Genomic DNA, 5805 nt, shown 5'->3' with positions numbered 1-5805 from the left:
CGGTGCACTTGCCGGAAGGAATTTTGCCGATCGTGCAATTTCCTAAATCGTAGCATAACAAGTTTATGCGCATCACACCACACTAACAGAATCCTACAAGTTACAAGACAAGTATACAAAAATTTCAGTTGATCAGCATGCAAATAGAAATATATTCTATTACAAATTATATGGTATATATTCTTTTAACATTTTCCATTGAAACACTGAGAATTTTCAAAATTAAAAAAAAAAGGGAAAAAAATAAAAAGAAAACTATTTCAAACCTGAAGATGCGACAATCGTCCTAATCTGAGAGGTTCCACATCTCTCCAGAATTCATCACTTTCTACTGAAAGCAAAGCTATATCACAATCAACACCTCTGGCTAAAACCTGTACAGTTCATTCACTGAGAGTAAAGTAACTATATGAACATGTCATGAGTTAGAAGCTATATATCCTTCTAAGCAAACATGCAAAACTTGCACTTTACAATGAATTCACTCCAAGTTTAAAAGCAAGGTATAGCTTACAAGTAAACCTCAGATATATCAAATTTTACCTGCAATAATACAATTTTAGTGACTTATTCACTAATACTTCTTAATGTCCTTACTCACTACTATATGAGATATTTAAGCAAACTGCTCTTCACATAATACTCATTTTTTAATGAAAAAAGGACAAGACCTTCATAGAGACACACTTTAGCCACGTATTTTGTATCATCCCCTCTTCTCTTAACTTTAACCTGCAATAAACCACAACAATAAAAAAGTTGGTAGCTATTTATAACCTTTCGGCAACTAATTCTAAGATCTATGAACATAATATAATTTATTAATAAAATTTATATTGAAGGATCTACATCCTGGAGAAAATAGGACCCTTAAGGAAATTACATGTGTATCATGTTCCACACAATGTGCATTGGTTATTAGTTTCCTACCTCCAATCATAAATGCACTGCAAAAAAGGTGGCTTGTAAGATTAAGAATGAATCCATTTTTACTATTCTACTGTTAAGGTTTTCAAAAGATAAAGAGGATAGTTTTATATGATTAATATAATTTATTTAAAATAAAGACCTTTCTTAATATGAAAATATGGCAGTTAAATATTATTAGTTATTAATTTCCGTTATTAGTTATTAGGTCGAACATGAACAATTGTTTGAAGAGAACGGATAATAGTGAACTAGAAAAAGCTTATATATGTTTGAATGAAAATGAATTCCAAATAGAAAGTAAAAGTTACCATGATTATGCCTTTGACATTCTCCTTTGTTAGTGTGATGCAGTTCTGCAAATCATCATCAGATTTGTTATTCAACTTATTTCATTAAAAATTACCGTATATATTTTTCCCAAAATTTCATACAAGTTGGCGCCAATCTGCTGAATTTTCTGCAGCAAGTAATTTAACAACTTTATATGCCAAATTTTGCATCAAAGCTTTTAACATTCCTAAAACCACAAGAGCTCAAATTTAAACAACCTGCCAAAATTAAAATGAACAAGGACACAAAAAATCAGCAAAGGCAGCACAAGGTGTAAAGTAGTTTCTATTGGTAAGTATTAAGCAAATGAAAAATCAAACTCTTTCATGAATGAAAATAGCAAAGTACCTTTGAAAACAAATCTTCTACTTCTCTTTCACGAATATCACCAGGGAGGTTCCCAACGTAGACTATTCTGCTCCCACGCCTACTCATTTTCAATCTGCGGCAATAAATTTAAAGTACTATATTGCAGGTGAAGGGATATAAACAGTTTTTGTGATAAAATCAAGCAGTAGTTATCATGAAATCATGCCCTAAGTTTACAAGACAAAAAATCAACTGCTCATGGCTAGTCACATTACTTAAAAGAGTTCAAAATTGAAATTAGAATGTATCTACCTGCTCCATTTCGTAAATTAGAATGTTGCCAATCCATTACTGAGTTAATTTTGGCTCTTCTAGACAGCTCAGTTGGATACCTGATGAATCAAAATGGAAGATGTTATAATTTATTAAGTTATTTATTCTAATCTCTGTCACCCTAATCTGTCCTTTCAATGAACATACAGAAATGAAGAAAATGAACCCAAAATCGTGTTTTACTAATGAAGAAATCTCCTGCATAATACTTAACCTGGAAAACTGGAAAACCTGGAAAACCTGCATAATATTTTAGATGTTGGTATCTACTGTATATATATCACAAAACTGGAAAACCTGCATAACGCAAAAATACTTAACCCATTTACAAAGCTCTCATCCTCCCTCTTTCTTGGCTATCATCCTACACTGTAAAAATGGAGTTACCAGAATCACTTGACTCAAAGAATGTTAGAACAGAGGCGCAAGACTTTGAGAAGCCAAGCAAAGTAGTTCTCTGCAAGAAACGCATAGATTAGCAATTTGGTCTTGGAAAAGATTGGACATAGAGATGTTGAAGTGAAAGAATACCGATGAGTTGGGCAATAATCAAAGCAGTTCTCTGTCAGAATTGGGTTCTTTCCAAACCCTGGTTGAGTATAACTATGCTGTTTGAGTATTCTGTTGATTTGCTTCTGTTATTCTGTCTCCCAGTAACTATTTCTAAGACGAACACTCCCAATAAAACATGAAAGACAAGTATACCATGAATTGAATTCTCTAATCCCTTCGCATGCATACAGACTAACTTATCAATATTAAAGGGTTCTCAAATCCCTCTTCATATCCATCAATATGACTCCCTAATAAAAAGAATAAGTGATAAAGAGATAAAAACCAAGTTTGAAGATTGAAATTTCTCCTTCAAATTCAAGCATTTTATTTCAGAAAAACAACCTTTACTTTCTTCAAAACTTTTGCAACTAATCAAAAGAAACAGCTGAAAATCAACATTCAGTACACTCCAAGATTCACCAAATAGACAAAATGCATATTCCATATGGGATGGATTCCACTTTTACAGTTAGTGTAGAAATAATCAGCATCAATTTCATAATATAGCAATGCACCACACATATTCTACTCAATCCTTTTTATATCTCTACTCAATCCGTCTCAACAGTAAATAAGAATTGTGCTGAATTGATTATTCAGTCAAACAAGGCAAACTAAACGGATAAACCCTAAACCTTAAAAACAAAAAGACTTCAAATCAGATCCAGTAGCAAACTATGTACCTGCTCAGTAAGCATGATAACAGGATGCCCTGCCCTTTGTAAACGTTCAAACATGCTGCACTCGTAAAGATATTTACTCGCAACATTTGAGAGGACAGTTGCAGGAAGTTGCTTTGGGTCACCAACCTTAGATAATTTGCAAATGTCAGTATAACCTCTTACCTTATAGCAGAAGTTCAAAAGCCTTTTTAAGTACACTTACCATTATGCATTTGGTTCCACTTGACTTTAAAAGCTGAAGAGGAACAAGAGTAGCAGGTTCTAGAGCCTGAAATAGAAAAATAGATCAGGAAAAAAAAAGGAAACAAGATGATTGCAGATAAATAAACTATAACAGAACAAAGATATGTTTACTATGCCTAAATTAGGAACTGATCTCAGAAAACATCATAGCTTACAGCAGGTGAAGATGGAACCCCTTGTCCGTGTGGATGTGGCCCCTATGTTTTAACTGCAGTAAGCAGATTATACATCCAAAGTTATTAATCTACAGAGAAACAAAGAATGGAAAAACCATGGAGCAAAGTTCGACTTGGAATAAATTAAAAAAAATGTCACGGAATTGGGGGAAGAAAGAAATGAATCCAAGAACAAAGTGTGAAATTAGAAACTGATACATATGTAATTACAGCTACAAATCTTTGATGTAATCACCCTGTAAAATTAAAAAGCAAAACAGAAGGAAAAGAGAAGATATTAGTGCTGAATCAGGAACATGGTGATGAAAGTGATTTGTAAGCGTCAAACGAACTTAAATATAGCAAAGCCCCAACTTAGAAATTAAATATAGCAGAAAAAAGAATTCATTACCTCTTGATCTTCCATTATTCTGTTCCTTGTTAAGTTTCCTATTAGAATAAATGAAATCCTCAATTACCTATGAATTATTATAGGAACAAAAGGAACTAAACTAAATCAAGTTGTCCCATCATAGTGTGATACCTCACTTTCCATTATGCAACCTGAAATTACGTAGAGTAATAGTGAACTCAATTAAATAAATGACGTTATGACCATCGTTTAAACTATATATTTTGAGAAAGCAATCCAAATATCATCATCACCTACACAACTGAATGAGCACTTCCAGGTTCCAACATCAATTAACATGAAAGCAATTCTGTATTGAATAAATGGCAGAGAGTAGAAAGGGTTACACAGACTTTTTGTTTTGCTTTATATAATAGTTGGAACCATTAAACAATTGAGCCACAAAAGCAGAGTATGATAAACCTAGCTAAAACTGGCGTAGAAAAATTGAGCCCTAAGGTTTATCGGCGTAATTTAAACAATGCATACCTGAATCGGCGTAATTTAAACAACTGCTGGTAGATGCTCTGGTTCTCTTTGGAGCAGGAACCGATTGGAATCGGTTCGAATTCCACCGATTCGCTTGCGACAAAGCGCGATAGTGCAGCGACGGTGACAGAGCAGCGACGGAAACAGAGCGCGACGACCTTGAGTCTGAAACGCCCGCGAGAGAAGCGATATACCGGAGAGCTAGAGAGAGGTCGACGGCGAGACCAGCCGCGAGAGAGGTGAGACTCAGTGAGCTTGAGGGTGAGAGTGGCGAGAGAAGAGCGAAGAAACTCAAAGGAGGGTTAGGGGTTCTTCATCGCGGTTAGGGGTTCTTCGACGGAGGCATTGCGAGCGCCGGTGACCGGCGACGTTCTTGCAGAGTGCTGTTAGGGGCTCTTCGTCGCGGTTAGGGTACAGTGAGGCATCATGAAGACAGGGAGGGTTATGGTTAGCTAGGGTTAATTGTTCATCTTCATGGAGTGCTTTGTGAATTGAGTCAAAAGTTATTTGTGAATGGAGCTGGAGCTGGAGCTCGAGACAGAGACGGGGTAGATTAGGTTTAGTTTTTTTTTCCGGCGAAAAATTTTAAATTACAGACGAATTTTCCGTCTGTAATAATTTAATAAAGCGCAGTATTTTTGTTTATTTAATTACAGACGGATTTTCCGTCTGTAACTATTTTTTACGGAAAAAAATTAATTTTTCCGATAGAATTATAGACGGATTCTCTTTTCCGTCTGTAATTTATGCTAATTCATTTTTTTGGTTTTCCGACAAAAAAATCTCTCTGAAATTCCGTCTGTATTTTCGTGGGATAAAATCCGTCAGAAATATCCGTCTGTAATAGCTAGTTTTCTAGTAGTGTATAGTCAATTACAACAAGAATGAATTCTAACTACAATTGAATGTAAAGAGTTAACAACAACAATCAAGGAAATCACAATTATCATGAATTACCTCAAATTGCATTATTGAAAGAAAACCAAGGAACAACAATATATCCAAAACAAAATGAAGAATTAAAATTATTAAAGCACACATCTAGAAAGAGGAAGAGGAGAAGATTAAGAATTGGTAAATGAAAAGTGAATCAAAGCATGAGTTAAACCTAGATCTAAGAAGGGAGATTAACCTAAACCTAATCCTAATCCTAGAGAGAAGAGAGAGCTTCTCTCTCTAGAAACTAATTACAAAGATAAACTAAACTAATTGGTAACTAATTTCTAAAGTGATCAATGATGCCTTCTCCTTAATCCTTCATCCTTTTATTCCTTTCCCTTAGCAATTTGGCGCCAAAATGGGTTCAGAAAACCTCTCAAATCGCCAGGCACGTGTTGCATTAATGAGGTCATGTGCCATCATCGGC

At 34.7% G+C, this 5805-nt stretch overlaps 1 long non-coding RNA gene across 7 annotated transcripts; it reads right to left on the bottom strand.

Annotated features, from left to right (window-relative positions):
* On the bottom strand, positions 3121-4306 carry LOC107648127. 7 transcript variants are annotated; one of them, XR_002348597.1, is made up of 7 exons: positions 4205-4238; positions 4083-4102; positions 3951-3988; positions 3758-3795; positions 3539-3591; positions 3343-3408; positions 3121-3266 (listed from the first exon to the last, which is right to left on the bottom strand). It is a non-coding gene; the product is annotated as an uncharacterized LOC107648127 (long non-coding RNA). The 7 variants fall into 7 exon arrangements; XR_002348599.1 differs by having other exon boundaries at positions 3770-3795; positions 4205-4219; XR_002348595.1 differs by having other exon boundaries at positions 3539-3795; positions 3951-4102; positions 4205-4306.

Source organism: Arachis ipaensis, chromosome B06, assembly GCF_000816755.2.
Source record: "Arachis ipaensis cultivar K30076 chromosome B06, Araip1.1, whole genome shotgun sequence".
Classification (NCBI taxonomy): domain Eukaryota; kingdom Viridiplantae; phylum Streptophyta; class Magnoliopsida; order Fabales; family Fabaceae; genus Arachis; species Arachis ipaensis.
Note: the sequence above shows the minus strand (reverse complement) of the source record. Positions and strands in the feature narration are given on the sequence as shown.